Source organism: Coenobita brevimanus, chromosome 43 (assembly GCF_032717465.1).
Source record: "Coenobita brevimanus isolate Jiangsu-jjx chromosome 43, ASM3271746v2, whole genome shotgun sequence".
In the NCBI taxonomy this organism is placed as follows: domain Eukaryota; kingdom Metazoa; phylum Arthropoda; class Malacostraca; order Decapoda; family Coenobitidae; genus Coenobita; species Coenobita brevimanus.
Window position 1 is genome coordinate 22940262 of NC_136996.1, and position 15862 is coordinate 22956123.

The following is a 15862-nucleotide window of genomic DNA, read 5'->3' on the forward strand; positions in this document are numbered from 1 at the left end:
CTCCATCAGCGCCTCCAAAGTGGTGTGTGGATAAGGTTAACTGGGAAAAGTTTTCTGCTGCCTTCAATTGTTCAGTTGATTTCTCATCTTTTGAGACTCACATCCAGGCATATGATTACTTCGTTGCCCAGGTCTTAGAGAGTGCTCATGTTTCTATTCCCAGTTCTTCTGGCAATTTTCGTCGTCCAGTTGTCCCTTGGTGGGATAAAAACATGTACTAACTTGAGATGCATTACACGGTCTTGTTATAGACGTTATAAGCGTAATGCTTCTCAGGAAAAGTATTTAATATATCGTAGAGCATTAGCAAAACAACGTAAATATTTTAAATGGGCTAAATGTAATTCGTGGCACAAATATATAGGAAGTGTTACATCTAAAACACCCATAGGGAGAGTTTAGGCTAAAGCGAGGAAGCTATTTGGTAAATTTGCTCCCCACCCACCTCCTTGTCTGAAGGTGGACGAAGCTGTGGTTTCAGACCTGGAAAAGGTGTCTAACATCCTTGTACACTATTTTGCCAATATTTCAGGTTCAGTGGGGCGCCAGTCAGTACCTCGTTTGGGATCTGCAGTGCTGGACCATGCAAGTAGTTCCGGCTCAGTGGGGCATCCACCAGCTGTGTTGGACTAGGAAGTATATAATAGGCCTTTTACATTCCGATAATTGACTCAAGCACTACGAGCCACAGGGTCATCTGCTCCTGGCGAAGATGGCATACATCACGACATGATTCGCCACATTCCACATGAGTATCTGCAACTTTTGCTATTTACAATGCAATTTGGTTTTCCGCCACCATTCCCAAGAGCTAGAGGATGTCAGTCATTATTCCCATTCCTAAGCCTGGAAGAGATGCCACACTTCCAACAAGTTATAGACCTATAGCACTTACCAGTTGTTTGTGCAAATTATTTGAGAAGATGGTTAACCATAGGTTAGCCTGGTGGCTGGAGACTGGAGGCCACATTTCCTCCGTGCAGTTCGGTTTTCGTAGAAATCGATCCACTATGGACCCTCTTTTGCGCCTGACAACAGATATTCAGAATGGATTCATTACTAACAAACATACTCTAGGGGTCTTTTTTGTCTTGGAGAAAGCATATGATACAACATGGCATTTGGGTGTATTGTCCACCTTACGATCTAAAGGTTTGTGTGGGACCATGTTCCAGTTCCTGCAGAGTTTTTTTCACACGCGTTATATCCGAGTCCGAATTGGTCGCGCAGTCTCCCCCAGCGTTCTGCAACCCGAGGGGGTACCCCAAGGCAGCGTTTTAAGTGTCATATGTTTCATCATGGCCATCAATGGAGTAGCCAAAAGAGTTGAGAATGAAGCTATGATCCAGAGTTCACTCTTTGTTGATGACTTTGCCATATACTGTACTGCAGCCGACCCTAATACTGCAAGACTGCGGTTGCAAAATGCCATCAATGCAGCACAAATGTGGGCTGAGTGGGGCTTTCGCTTATCTCCCAAAAAAACCGTGGCTATCAAGTTCTCGAGTAGGAATTCAGCAGCAGTTCCTCACCTACTCCTAGGAGATAACATCTTGCCCTATGAAGATAAGGTGCGTTTCTTGGGGCTTACTCTTGACAGTAGACTCACTTGGAAGGACCATATTCTACAGCTAAAGGCCACTGTTACACAGTCTCTAGATATCCTTAAGGTTCTTAGTGGGAAGTTTTGGGGTGCTGACAGACCAGCACTTCTCCAACTATATGATGCCCTATGTTGTTCCAAATTGGAGTATGGTTGCCAGATATACTCCTCAGCGGCCAAGTCTACCCTTAAGCTTTTAGACCCTATTCATAACTCAGCAATGAGAGTCTGCACGGGTGCCTTCCGCACTTCCCCTGCAGAGAGTCTGTACATTCTGGCGGGTGAGCTACCCTTGGATCTTCGCAGAGTGGACCTTAGTTTGCGGCTAATGTTTAAGACTCAGACTTCCCTGTCTAACCCTGTTTACCGTCTGATGAAGGACTTTCATCTGGCATGGAAGTATGAGGAACGTAAGAGTTTTCCAAAGCCTCTTCATATCCGTATGCATGGGTTTTTACAGGACACCTTCTTCCACAAAGTCCAGGTACGGCAAATTTCTTATTCTCCGATCCCTCCTTGGATTATTCCAGAGGCCCATGTTTGCAAACCGGCCTGTACTAAGCATTCGAGATGTTCAGCTGAAGTTAAAGCCCTGTTTCTTGAACATTCTCAGATTCATGCTTTAACCACTAAAATTTACACAGATAGGTCAAAGTTGGATTCTGGCATTGGCTGCGCAGTAATCCTTGAGGAAACTGTGCATCAGGCGAGACTCCATGGTGCCACTTCAGTTTTTACCTCTGAGCTTCACGCTATTGTCCATGCATTAAAACTACCTTATGACAGTAGGGACAGCCAGTTTACCCTATCCTCTGACTCACTGAGTGCCCTTACAGTCATTCAGAATTTTTCCAGCAATCACTCTTTGGCCCAGCAAATTCAGGAGTGGCTGTATCGTTTAGCTTCCCGTCGCAAAAGTCTTCAATTTTGCTGGATTCCTGCTCACGTAGGTTTGCCAGGCAACGAGGAGGCAGATGTTGCAGCTAAGGAAGCTGTTCATGGTACTCTAGGCAACTTTCCTGTCCCTTTTGCCGATCTTAGGCGACATATATCAGTTTTTATCAGGAGGAAGTGGCAGGAGAGGTGGTCATCCCCCACTGTTACAAACAATAAATTGAAAGCAATACATCCTTCTGTGCAGGTTTGGCCGGTGTCGGACAGCACCCTGAGCAGGCGCTTGGATGTTGTTCTGACCAGACTTCATATAGGTCATACACGGTTAACACACCGCCACATTTTATGTGGCAGAGACGCTCCCTTTTGTGAGGCTTGTCACGTCCCTGTGACGGTGGAACATGTTTTAGTTCACTGCAGGAAATTTCATATTCTCCGGGGCACTGTGGGTTTTGATACCCGCAGTGTCTCCGACATTTTGGGTATTTCTGCAGATATTTTTAAGGTTGCGAAATTTTTATCAGCATGTGATATACTTTACGACATTTAACTTATAGATTTTATGGTGTTGTCTCTTTATTTCAGTTTTTCTTTTTCTTTTTAGTTAGGCGCTGAATGACCACATCGGTCCTAGTGCCTGGCCTTTGTGCCAAACCTTTATCACTCACTCACTCCACCCCAAATGCTACTTTTTTTACCTACTTATTTTCACTTTGCTGTTAAAAAGATAATGCTGTAAAAAGCAATCATTCATTATTATATAACACAGATCACGATTAGCTTAATGAAGGAGTATTAAATTGTCCTAATAAAATATTCATATACTGTGCCTAATGATCAAGACAAATTTTCTTTGCAGTAGACCCAGCGAAGTTAAGCAACGTTGGGTCTGGTTAGTACTTGGATGGGTGACCGCCTGGGAACACCAGATGCTGTTGGCATCCCTACGTCAAGTGGGGTTGGTGGAGGATTAGTGCCCCTCCCTGTAAAACAATTAACTCTAAGCCCTTGGCCACCCTGTCTGGGATACATGGCGTCTGGCGATGATGATGAACCATTCCATTGTTCATACAAATTCAGCCATGGGACATACGGATATAATATTTCACAGGATATGAAAATATTAATATGGTAATGAAAAATACATTAGGTCAATAGGACTGTTTTATCTACTGTGCCTTGTGTGAGGAAAAAAGCAGACACACGTCACTGGAGATGAGGCGGAGAACATGAGGCAAGCTGAAGTGGATGGTGTGGGTAGGAGTGGGCTAAGAGAGGAATGCAGGAGGCGGGAGGGAGGTAGGGGCGTCCTGATTGGTTGGGTGCTGGGAGAGCAAGAAAGGCGAAGTGTGATTGGCAGGCGATGACGTCAGGTGATTTGAAGCTGCGTGACACACAGTGTCACACCCCGCCCGGTTCAAATTAATGTTACACTAACAATGTCTGCATTGAAATATTTACTTTATTTCCTTCCTAAAAATCGTGCTGCGTCAGAGCAATATCGCTCCACAGCAAACCGCATTAGGGGTGGAACGACTGTACTTTTGTCCAAGAATACAGTTTGTGGAGCAGAACATTGATTATAAACTGTTCATACCTAAAAAGTTGATATAAAGTGACATCACAGTTGTTGTTTTTTTTCCTTTTTGTTTCATGCAAGTGTATGTTCTTGTTAGGTAGATATATATCTTTATTTTGTAAACATCTCTTGTCTGAAGAGAGTAAAGCAATGTATGTGATAATTTAAATAATGCAAAATGAGCAGTTGGGTTTCTTTCTACTTTGAAAAAGCGGTGAAAGTAAACTTCAGTTGAGTTTCAAGACTTGGAAAATGAGCTACACCATTTGTATTAGGTTCTGGACAACACTTAGCCGTGTTGTTTATATATATATATATATATATATATATATATATATATATATATATATATATATATATTAGATAGATAATGCAGTACTACCTGCTCCCCCATCACCTCTATCAAGAGGCATAACCTCTACAAAAACCATATATTAAACTATATAATTATTTGAACATAGGAAAATCAACTCCAAACAGAGATTTCTTGATGAAAAGTACAGTACTGTATTGTGTAGTAACATACAGGTACTGTATAATATTATTCTCACCAGATTGTATCACTGTAAAAGATTTTGTTGAGTACTGTGGTGTGTATTTGGAATGCTGGTGGTTAATGTCAAATAAAAATGGATAGTGCGTTTACTCAGACATGTTTTAAGTTGTTGGATAATTATCCTTGTTCGTTAATGCAGTGTTAGACAACTTACATGTTAATATATATATATATATATATATATATATATATATATATATATATATATATATATATATATATATATATATATATATATATATATATATTTACACACACTCATCTTAAGTGTCAGGACCAACTTGCCTAGCCCCAGGCTCCTACGCACCTCATGGGACAACGATTGGATGATGGGGATAGGATTGGATGATGGATATATATATATATATATATATATATATATATATATATATATATCTGTACCATTTGTGCATTCATCACAACTCACTGGCTTGGGTACTATACTAGGTCACTTCATTTTCAGTCATTTCTACTACATATCATTTTATGACTGGGTATAATGGATATAGCTTTTTTCAGAGTCTGGTTCTTGCATGCTATGATAAAGTGATCTTTCTAGCATGTGGTATCACAACATATTCAATAATGGGTGTACGTATGTTTGTTTCTTCTGTAAACAGGGCAGTCCAGTACCAGCTCATCTTCAGGTACTTATAGCTCTGAGTTTCTTTACCACCGGAGGACAACATTTCACCATCTCAGACTGCTATGGTGTCTCTCAGCCATATGTAAGCCTCTGCATGAAGCGAGTTGCTGCAGCTATTAGTCGAGTGTGTAGAGAAAACGTGAACAAACATGCCTACAGGCTATGACATCGCTCGTACCCTGGAGGATTTCAAGGTCATTGCTAGTATGCCTGGCATTGTTGGAGCCATAGACTGCACCCATATCCCTATTCGCTGTCCACCTGGTCATCATTCTGAACTTTACAGAAACCGAAAAGGTTATTTTTCCCTGAATGTTCAAGCATTCTGTCGGCCTCATCTTCAGTTTTTTAAAGTGGTCGCACGGTGGTGGGGTAGTGCTCATGACAGTAACATTTTTTAGAACAGTAGGCTGTGCCATCAGTTTGAAGATGGTGTGCACTTGGGGTATTTGGTAGGAGATTCAGCATACCCAAGCCAAAAATATCTCTTAACACCAATTTTAAATCCAAGAGGACCTCATGAGGACAGAGACAATGAGGCACATGCTAAGACTAGAAATACCATTGAGCGTGCATTCGGTCTTTTAAAAAGGAGATTCAGTTGCCTGGGAAAATGTATGTAAACTAATCTAAACAACTCAAAAAACATCATATTGCTGTCGTAGTGTTGCATAACATGGCAGTTTCTCTGAATGTTCCCTTACCAGCTGATGTTGATGAGGTGGATGAACCCACTCCTGTAGAAGAGAATGAGATGGATGGAGGTGCTATAGAGATACAGAACCTGACAGGAAATGCTGAACGACAGAGAATCATTCGCCTTATGACTTAAAAAAATAAATAAAAAAAAGTGTGGGTGCTAGCCACCCACACTTTTTATTTGATCAAAAGTTCATTGAGAACTTTTGGAGATATTGTGAGGGATGCTCCGGTTCCATGTCCTCCCCAAAATTTAACGATATCTTCCGTGGACCATGGCCCACCCTCTCACAAAAATTCAACATAACTTTTTGAGTAATCCTGCTAACATCTGTGGATATGGGATCCGGATCCGCCTCACAGTTTGGTCAATTCTTCCTTGGTTCATGGTGCACATCTGCACAAAGTTTCATTGAAATTCATTGAGAACTTCTGGAGATATTCTGCGGGATACTCTGGATCCAGATCCTCCCCAAAATTTAACCATTTCTTCCTTGGCCCATGGACCACTCTTCCACAAAATTTCATCCAAATCCATCATAACTGTATGAGTAATCCTGCTAAAAGAGACAAACAAAACCAATGCACGGTAAAACATTACCTCCTTGACGGAGGTAAATAATGAACATTGTCATGAGTGCTCTATGTAAATAGTACCGTACACACGATTTCCCATATCCCTGTAAAAGGAAAAAGAAAAATATATATTCTGTCTGAAAAGAAAAGGAAAAGAACAGACTGATTGTCCTTGCTAAACAGGGTAAATAAGACACTCAGTATGATTATTATTTTTTCACTACTGAGTGACTAATGGTGGTAGAAGTTCTTGAGTGGCAGGTGAGAGTGAGGACATTGGCATGAGCAATATAAGTACAACTGCTGTTTACCTGTCCTTTCAGCTGTAGGTGTTTGTTGGCACTGTGTTTGTTGTTTGGTATAAACAATGTTGTTATTTTTTCCCTATTTGCTTAGTTGTTACTACAAAAATTCTCACTGGGCATGCTAAATCCTGCCTCTTGAATCACATCAGTATCTATGTTAGTTAGGATATTATGGTTCTTTGATTGTGCGTCAACTTTAACTATAAGTAACTCGAAAAAGGGGTGGTTAGGGTTTATTGCTCAGGTAATGCCGCTCAGGGATGAGTGAGGCTGGTCACTCTCGTCTAATGTCAGGACTAACTTGCCTAGCCCCGGGCTCCTCCGCTCCTCATGGGGTGACATAGGACTGGGTGATGAATGAATGATGAAACTCGAAACAGTAATTTTGGCACTTGTGCTCCTGTGGTCCTAAGGGCCTCAATTATTCCTTACAATCTGAGGCTGTAAGTACTGTGGATAGATGTTGAGTACTTTTTAAAGTAATGAAATATTATTTGTTGAGAAACGTGATAAATTTTTTAAAAGTTGGTCTTCCCCCTTTCACATTATACCAAGAAGTGTTGCAAATCTTTAGTATAAAGGGTATCCAAGAACATGATACATAAACTACAGGTTATTCCAGAGGTCATTTAATAACAAATATTCTAGAAACACAGGCTATAGCTGTCTATCTAATGCCAAACGCCTTCACTCAATAAAGGATAGCCACAGACAAATTGTTTTCATGTTGCCCTGCCCTTAGCCATTTGGCTGCCCTCCCTCCAACTCACACTTAAATCTCTAGATTAGAATACGAAGAAAGACATTCGCGATTATTAATCCTTACTAAAATTTCCGCGGTTGTCTTTGTTAACGTCTTTGTTAACCCGTCACGTCCCGAGCTATTTGGCACCTCTGACACCCCCCAATCCCGAGGTATTTTAGATTTTTTTTTTTTTTTTAACTAAAACCTCCGCTTTTGGTGAGAAACATTGAAAATTCATAGAGAAATCGCTCACCTCAGGTTTAAAATACTCGATACAGGTAGCAGTATCTTCTTACCTTACTGGGTTTTCTAGCAGGCTGGCACCAAAGAAAACGAGTTCTATGGGAGGGTAACTATTTCACACCACTCATAAACAGTATTTATTTATTTACTTGGTATGAATTTATATGTAGTACGAGAGTATATTGGTTTTCAAACAGTAATATAGGCATTATAAGCATTGTTTCACTCACTAACTCATCACCATACCTGACCTTTTTTTGCCACATTACCTGTTCATCATTTCTGACTGTTTCTTCCTCTAATGCTATGTAAATTTTGTCCTCCACATTGTCATCGATTGGGGAATCACTTTGGCCCTGATTGTCTTTATTGGCCAGGTCACTGATAACAGGTGAATTGGCGAGACAATGGCATGCAGGGGGGGGGGAGGTTATGCAGTGTAAGGCATTGTCCCTGCTTGGCATCTTGTAGAGGAATAGAGGAAGGTGTCCCGTGTATACATATGAAAATCACGCGCGAAAATTGAAAATTGTGCAAATTATGAACCTTGCAATTGCGCAATGTACCAGTACGTCGTCGGGAGTGGCAAATGCAAAATGTTGCGATGTACCCATATGTCGATGGGACGCCTCAGGTTAATAACGGCTGGTTCATATGCAATAAAAGTTAATCATATTCACACCAGTACTTGACTTAGTACTATCAATAACAGAATCATGCTCACATTATGAGTATCAGCTAAGAGTAAACTTAAATTTAGGACTTAACAGCTAAATGATGAACGGTAAAAATTGTATTTACAACAATACCAAAGCCTAAGATTACGCTTACAATACTAACTTATACTAATTTATACTATACAGTACTTAAATTATGGCACTACATACTTACGTCATTAAGTTCACGTGTCCTGTATTAATGCCAGCATATCCATTATCATGTGTAACGAATCCCAGTAACCCCTGGCCTAAGGAGTTCCATCTGGGACGGAAATGAAAAGGCCTAAATTCATCTGTGTGACCACCTACTTTGTACAATACCTACATTTCTGGCCATGGTATAATGATTGTTTATGCATAACCACTTATGTTACATCTGTTTTACACACCTTGTTTGCCTTTGGGAATAAATGAAAACGTAGATCAGTGTTACAAACATGGCAACGCCAGAAGGCTTCTTTACCTGTAGGTGTGCGAGGTAATATTTCCATGAAATGCCTGCTGAGGTAGTCCCGGCAGTGCAGCAGTTGCTGTACAATGTGCCTACATTTAACGGAAGGATTGACCTGTCCACACCTCTCCAGAAGGCCGTAAATTACATCCTTCTCAAACTGTCTTAGGGATGTGCTGGTCTGTGTAACATCCTTGTACAGAATGAAGACAATCAGTACACAGATGTCCAGTACATGTAGGAATGCTTTCTTATACCACGTACAACACCTCCTCAGACAGTCGATTGTGCCGATCTTCATATCTGATTTATCGATGAGTCGCATGTTCATGTTTTAGTCCATAACAGCATCAGACTTGAAGACTGGCTGCCTCGTTCTTCTATCGACCTTGCCTGTGTCAATCAGCTTACCTTCGTGAACCATGGAGAGGACATTCACCTTTATCTTATCATGCCAGTGAATTGCCAGGAGTTTACCTGATTGCAAGGTCCTTCACTCCTCCTTCACGGTGCCTTTGGGAAAGGATGGCCAATGCTTCCTCTTTGCACAGACAGTCCCACACGATCAAATTTGGTGTTCTTGCAGGTACTTTGCAAGACTTGGTGCCGTGTAATAAAATTATCAGTGTAAAGGACATGGTTGCCACCAAAGTACCTGTCCATTAGTTTCTTGACCACAGAGCCAGAGAAACTATGGGGGTTGATCTTCGACAGCACCGCATCACTCGCTGTATACACAATGAAATCAAGCACGTACTCAGTCTTGCAATCATACAATACAAAAAACTTTTTTCCAAAACAATGTCTCTTTGATGGAATGTACTGAATGAAGGCAAGACGTCCCCTGAACAAAACAAGCGACTCGTCGATAACAACTTTCTGAAATGGCCTGAAAAATTATCGAAAATTTTCCTTCATCATCGGCAGAATCAAGCGAATTTTTCACAACCTATCGTTCGGATGTGTGGCCATATTCATGGAAATAATGTAAGCACCTCAGGATGTCAAGATATCGGTCACGCGGCATATACTTACCGAATACTGGCGTCGCAGCAATATTGTCCACGAGTTTCTAACATGAGGCATCAGCATTGTCAATGCTGGCCAAACATACATTTCGCTAACACTTGTTGCACTCCATTCCTTCATTTTCGCACTCTGCCTCAGGTGTGAGGTTTCAGTCCAATTAGAGCAGAAATTCCTGAAATTGTTACTTCTTTCACAATGAACTCCATCTCTGCTATTGTGAAAAAAGCAAGGAAGAAGTCCACTGCAGAAGAAGCTCTGTTGCAGGGAAATTCTGGCTGCACACCTGCATTTGTGTCATCAAGCACATGTACTTCAGGTTGAAACCCCATCCCATCCTCCTATACAAAGGTTTCTAACATACCAGTCTGTGGCTCCTGTCGTGTCTGCTGTGCACGTGACCTGCCCCGTGCCCTGCCACAGCCCCTAGCATAGTGGCGTGGTGGCGATTCCGCTGACTCACCACTAGATGAGGAGTGGTGAGGCTGGCTGGCGTGAGACACCACGTGGTGAGGCAGGCCGGCGTGGTGAGACCCATAGTGATGCTGGCCAGTGTGGTGAGGCCTATAATGATGCAGGCCGGCATGATGAGGCATGTGGTGAGGCCTGAAGTGAGGCAGGTTGGCGTGATGAGGCACGTGGTGAGGCCTGATGTGAGGCAGGTTGGCATGGTGATGCACGTGGTGAGGCAGGTCGTTGTGGTGAGGCACGTGGTGAGGCAGGTTGGAGTGGTGAGGTACGTGGTGAGACCTGAAGCGAGGCAGGTCAGCGTGGTGAGGCCTGAAGTGAGGCAGGTCGGCGTGGTGAGGCCTGAAGTGAGGCAGGTCGGCATTGTGATGCACGTGGTGAGGCAGGTCAGTGTGGTTAGGCACGTGGTGAGGCCTGGAGTGATGCAAGCCTGCATGGTGATGCACGTGGTGATGCATAAACTCATGCAGGCAGTGTGGGTGAAGGTGGTGATGATGGTGTATGGGTGGAAAATTCCACCCTACGCCACCCTCATGCCCAGCAACTCAGCCTGCGGCGTTTTCTCCTCCCGCCAGCCTCGTCGCTTCCTTCACTCTCTACCTCCCCTGCCACTTTCTCCACTGTGCGTATATCACCCTCTGCAGGATCATCAACTACATCTGATCCTTCATCATCAGAAAAGGCTGATGAACTTGCAGACAGAAAATATCACCGCACAGTGGAGAATGCACAGTCACTCTCCTCCTCTGACGTGTATTTTTCCATACTCAGCATCGCTAAATCTGGTTCATCAGAGGAGGAGTCACTTTCTCCACTGACAGTTGGTGATAATGGTACATTTAACTCCCTCCCTATTGCACTATCACTTAGGCCTTTCCTCCGAGGGCCTTTGGACTTCATAGGAGTGGAAATTGGTGGGCTCAGGTGGTTGGCTGAGAATTGGGACACAGGAATATCTTTATGCATAGGTCTATCCATCACGCAGGTACGCAGGCAACTGGACAGTGACTGGGATGCATGCGGGAGGGTTGCCAGTGGGTGCAGGTGGTGAAAATAATCAGCTGAGTATTCAGACAATGGCGTGAATTACTAGATCATGTATACATGACCCCCGGACAGCCCCGGAGAGACAAGTATACATGTCACTCGGACAGGATGGGTTAAATGTTGCAGGTTGTTTTGTGAGAAAATTGGAACTTGTAGAAATGATTCAGTGAAACAGCTTTGTTAACGACCCAGGTTGATAGTCATAAATCCCTTCCCTCTTCTTCATAGATTCTTGCTTATTATTCAGAGTAGTGGAGGTTTTCTGAGCACTGTGAATTGAAAAATTGGCAGTTTGGTAGTGTAGAAGTGTTGCTGAGTGGGGTGTGACACCATTTTCTTTGTATAAGATCTTTTCTGTCACACTGTAAGAGCATATGCTGCAGAAGTAAGAAAAAGAAAGTGTATGGAGTGGACTGCCCTTTTTCTTACTCTTTTATTACAGGGAAAGGAAGAAGAAAAGTGAAATGTCAGAAGATGGAAGGTAGGAGGTTTTGCAAGGGTTGATGTAAGGAATTTTCTGCTCTCATATACTGGTACTGCAGAGAAGGGGATATACAGGCCCAGAAAATTTGACTTTGTATATATGTGGCTTAGCTCTTGAAGGATAAAAATTGCAAACCACTGCTCTCCATCCTTGGTTCTCCTGAACAATGCCCACTCCCCTTTCTGTTATTCAGTTTTCCTTGTCTATCCGTCCTTTATTCTCACCTTTTAACTTGACTTTTACTCTGCTCCCCTCTTCACTCACTTTCCCGCCTCTTTTACTGTCTTGCTCTCTCTCCCCTCTACTGTAGTCATCGGGAAGCCATCACACAGCCAAAGATTTTTCTGAGTATTGTGAGATTGTTGCTGCGTGGGGGAAGTGCAGGGGTCGGGATAGTGGAGTTGGGGAGGAGGAGATCCCAAATGTCTGCATTCGTAGTGGTATGGGAGGCTCTGTTTCACTTCTCCTTTAGTAATTGTGTTGCATATTGCATATCACCATTCTCTTCTTACGCCATAATAAATATCAATATGGTTTGCATCAATAACATAACAGGATGTTGCGGTGTAGTGTGTAGAATGAATCACTAATGGAAGGGGCACTACAAAGTCTCCAGTGTCAATTAGATATACATTTCAGAGATAGAAACCTGTGATTTCGTCGGTTTAATCCCACTAATCTGATTTTTTTTTTGTTTTAATCTAAACACGATATTATTGAACTTACCAGATCGTTTTAAATGTTGAGTGGGTTAAAGGTAGCTTCCATTAACCCGTTTACCTCAGTGACGATGTATTTAGCATTTTTCTTGCAATCACGAGATGATTTTGTTCAGGTTAGGAGAAACTTGTCAAACGAGAGGGGTGAGATAAGGCAGTAATTAAGTCCTCGGTAGTGGCGATTCCCCCTTGAGTATAATCATTTGATAATCGCTAGAACAAAATAAAAAAAAAAAGCATCATCATATCAAAGTGGTTAACTTTTTCACGCTACATATCCTATCAACAGTTGAGTAAAGTCTGCCTGGGGTAATATTATTTCAGTAATAAATAATTTACGTCAAAACGAAGAGGTTAACTGGATCCTCAGCAATAAGAGATTCATTTGGTTCGTTTACATTTTTTATAGCAATTATCTCGATAATAACCTCTTTGCTACCCTATGACATTTTCTTCACTTGATTCCTGCTACTTATTAATGATAAGTATTGCTTTAATAATGACCCATATCTGCAAGCAAGAGCACCATTAGGTAGTTGCACGAAATACTTTATTAACATCTTGCGCTAACAAATATTTTAATTGCAGTCATGATTATAGTAGTAGTTGTAAATGCGTGTGCACCGAAAGGAGAGAAGGAATACATCACTGGTCGAGATGGAGACTTGCATCATACAGTATTTTATAAGTTACTTTTTTTTAACTGGCCACGTTTGAACTTCTCAGTCACCAGGACATTACTTGCAAGTGACTATAAACTCAGCAACTCTCTCTCTCTCTCTCTCTCTCTCTCTCTCTCTCATCTGGATATTTCAGACATATGTACGAGTATACTATAATACATCAAGCAAGTGTAAAGAAAAGGTTGGATGAACAAAAGAAAATGAGATGCCTTCAGAGAGAATGTTTTTATCTGTCTGTAGGCATATACCTTTATTCCAGAGGAGGTGTCAATCAACAAAATAACCTTCCTGTCACCCTGTCCACGCCATCAGGCAGTCCTCTCTCCATTCCACACCACTCTCCTTGATTTATATTCACTGTCCCTTCAGCTCATGCATGCTTCTTTCTATCCCTGTGTTCCATTGCGACACTCGCATGGAGTCTTCCAGGCAGTCTCTCACTGTCCATTCGCTCCCTAAGGTAATACAGTCTCAGAATACTGAAAATTACATTTTACAGCATATCTTCAGGTAAAGCCGCGCATTCCTTTCAGGTAGCATATTTCCACTCATTTTGCTCTTGACTTACGTCCTTCCATTAAACCCCACGCTTCAGTACTGCGAGTGAATAGTGGGAACAAAGTGCCGTCAGGATCACCTTCCTATTCTTTATCATCATCCTTAGAGCACCTGCAGCCCTCTTTCCCTGGTGTGTTTTTTCCTACATTTCTTCCAGTAAACACTTTACATGAAGTTACTTTTTCATTTCCTTATCATTAAGCCTCATTACCATCTACGTAACTTAAATCCTTTCAGTAAATATATAAGTAAAAACAAAAAATACAAATAAACATAGCAGTAGTCTTACTTTCACTTTCACATTTCGTTTCTTACATTTCCAATCATTTACGAAGATTTGCGTCATCCACTCGTCCTCAGTTTTCAGAAAAAACATAAGCACTGAAAAACAGTATAAGAAATTTCTACGCCCTATTCTCTTTCACTAGCGATGATTATAAATCCATTCTGCTATGTTGTAATTCATTTATAACATAACCCATATATATGAAGAAAAATCACGGAGGCATGACACATCCCTATTTCATTCCAGCACACAAATAAAAACTAGCAATCAATTAAGTTTCCACGTGCACCGTCTCTCTTGCACAATAATGCATACTTTTAAGTGCATTCGCTATGTTAACCATCCATTCAGTATACTTCCAGCCCCTACCATGTCTGTCTGATTTGTCACATGCCCTCTACACATCCATGAATTCATCGTGCAACTTCCCAAGTACACACTCTGTTCCCTTCATGAAGCCTCCTACTAATTTGCCTAACATTCGTTAGGTTCTCATTTTCACCATATCCATCTTTCACCATGCCTTTTCCACTAGATCAGCAATCAGCATTACAAATGCGCAGTGATGGCCACAAACACGTATTTTCCTTTGCGCTGTATAGCCTACAAGAAATTTCCCTCCCTCTCTCCCTCTCTCTCTCTCTCTCTCTCCTTACCACAAGATCTCTGTCTGTGCTAATCAGTACATTATCCAGATCCATTTGGTTGATATAGCTCCCTTATGTATCAACATTTAGCTACACACACCCTCCATCCATTGTGCTTTCATTACTGAACTTTGACTTCCTCCAGTGCCTTACACAGTTCTGTACAACTGATTCCTTCCTACCTTTTGCCTCTCTCCTTGTTCCAGGAGAAAATGGAAATATTAAAGGAAACAAAGGGTGAGAAAAAAGATAAATGCTTTAAAGAATAAAGTAGATTATACACTAGAAAATTTTCCTTAGTTAAAAGGGGAGCAGAGATAAATCTTTTCGTTTCGTTTTTAAAGGCTCCAACATGCTTGCATGCGTCGGCTTGGGTCACCTAATGGCGTCTCTCCATGCTGCACGATCCATTGCAGCCTCCCTGTTCAGTCCCTTAGCCCTGAGGTCACACTTAATGACCTCGTCCCATGTCTTTCTCGGACTACCCCTCATAACCCCACCCCCATTATTAACACTTCTCACCTTCCTCACCCAGTTATCATCCCCCATCCTCTCCACATGTCCAAACCATCTCAATCTACCTCTCCTCATCCCAACACATGAAGGGAGCAGAGATAAATATTTTTAAAAATACAGGAAACTACATTACACTCTAGGTAATTCCCTTGCAGTCGCAACTTCAAGGTCATCAGCTGCTATTCAGTAGTAAAGCAAAACCAGCATACTTAACGATTACTTAGAATACATTATTGAGGCTCATGATCGGACTATACTTTTTCAGTATCCTTTTATCCCTTTCCCAAATACCTCATCATCCTTGTCACATCCATCCGTTTTTTCCCAATTTATTGTTGAAGTTACAGTACCTTTATGGCTGCTCTGTGGCGATCAGTGTGCAGGTGGCAGGTGCTATGTACAAGTGTTACCT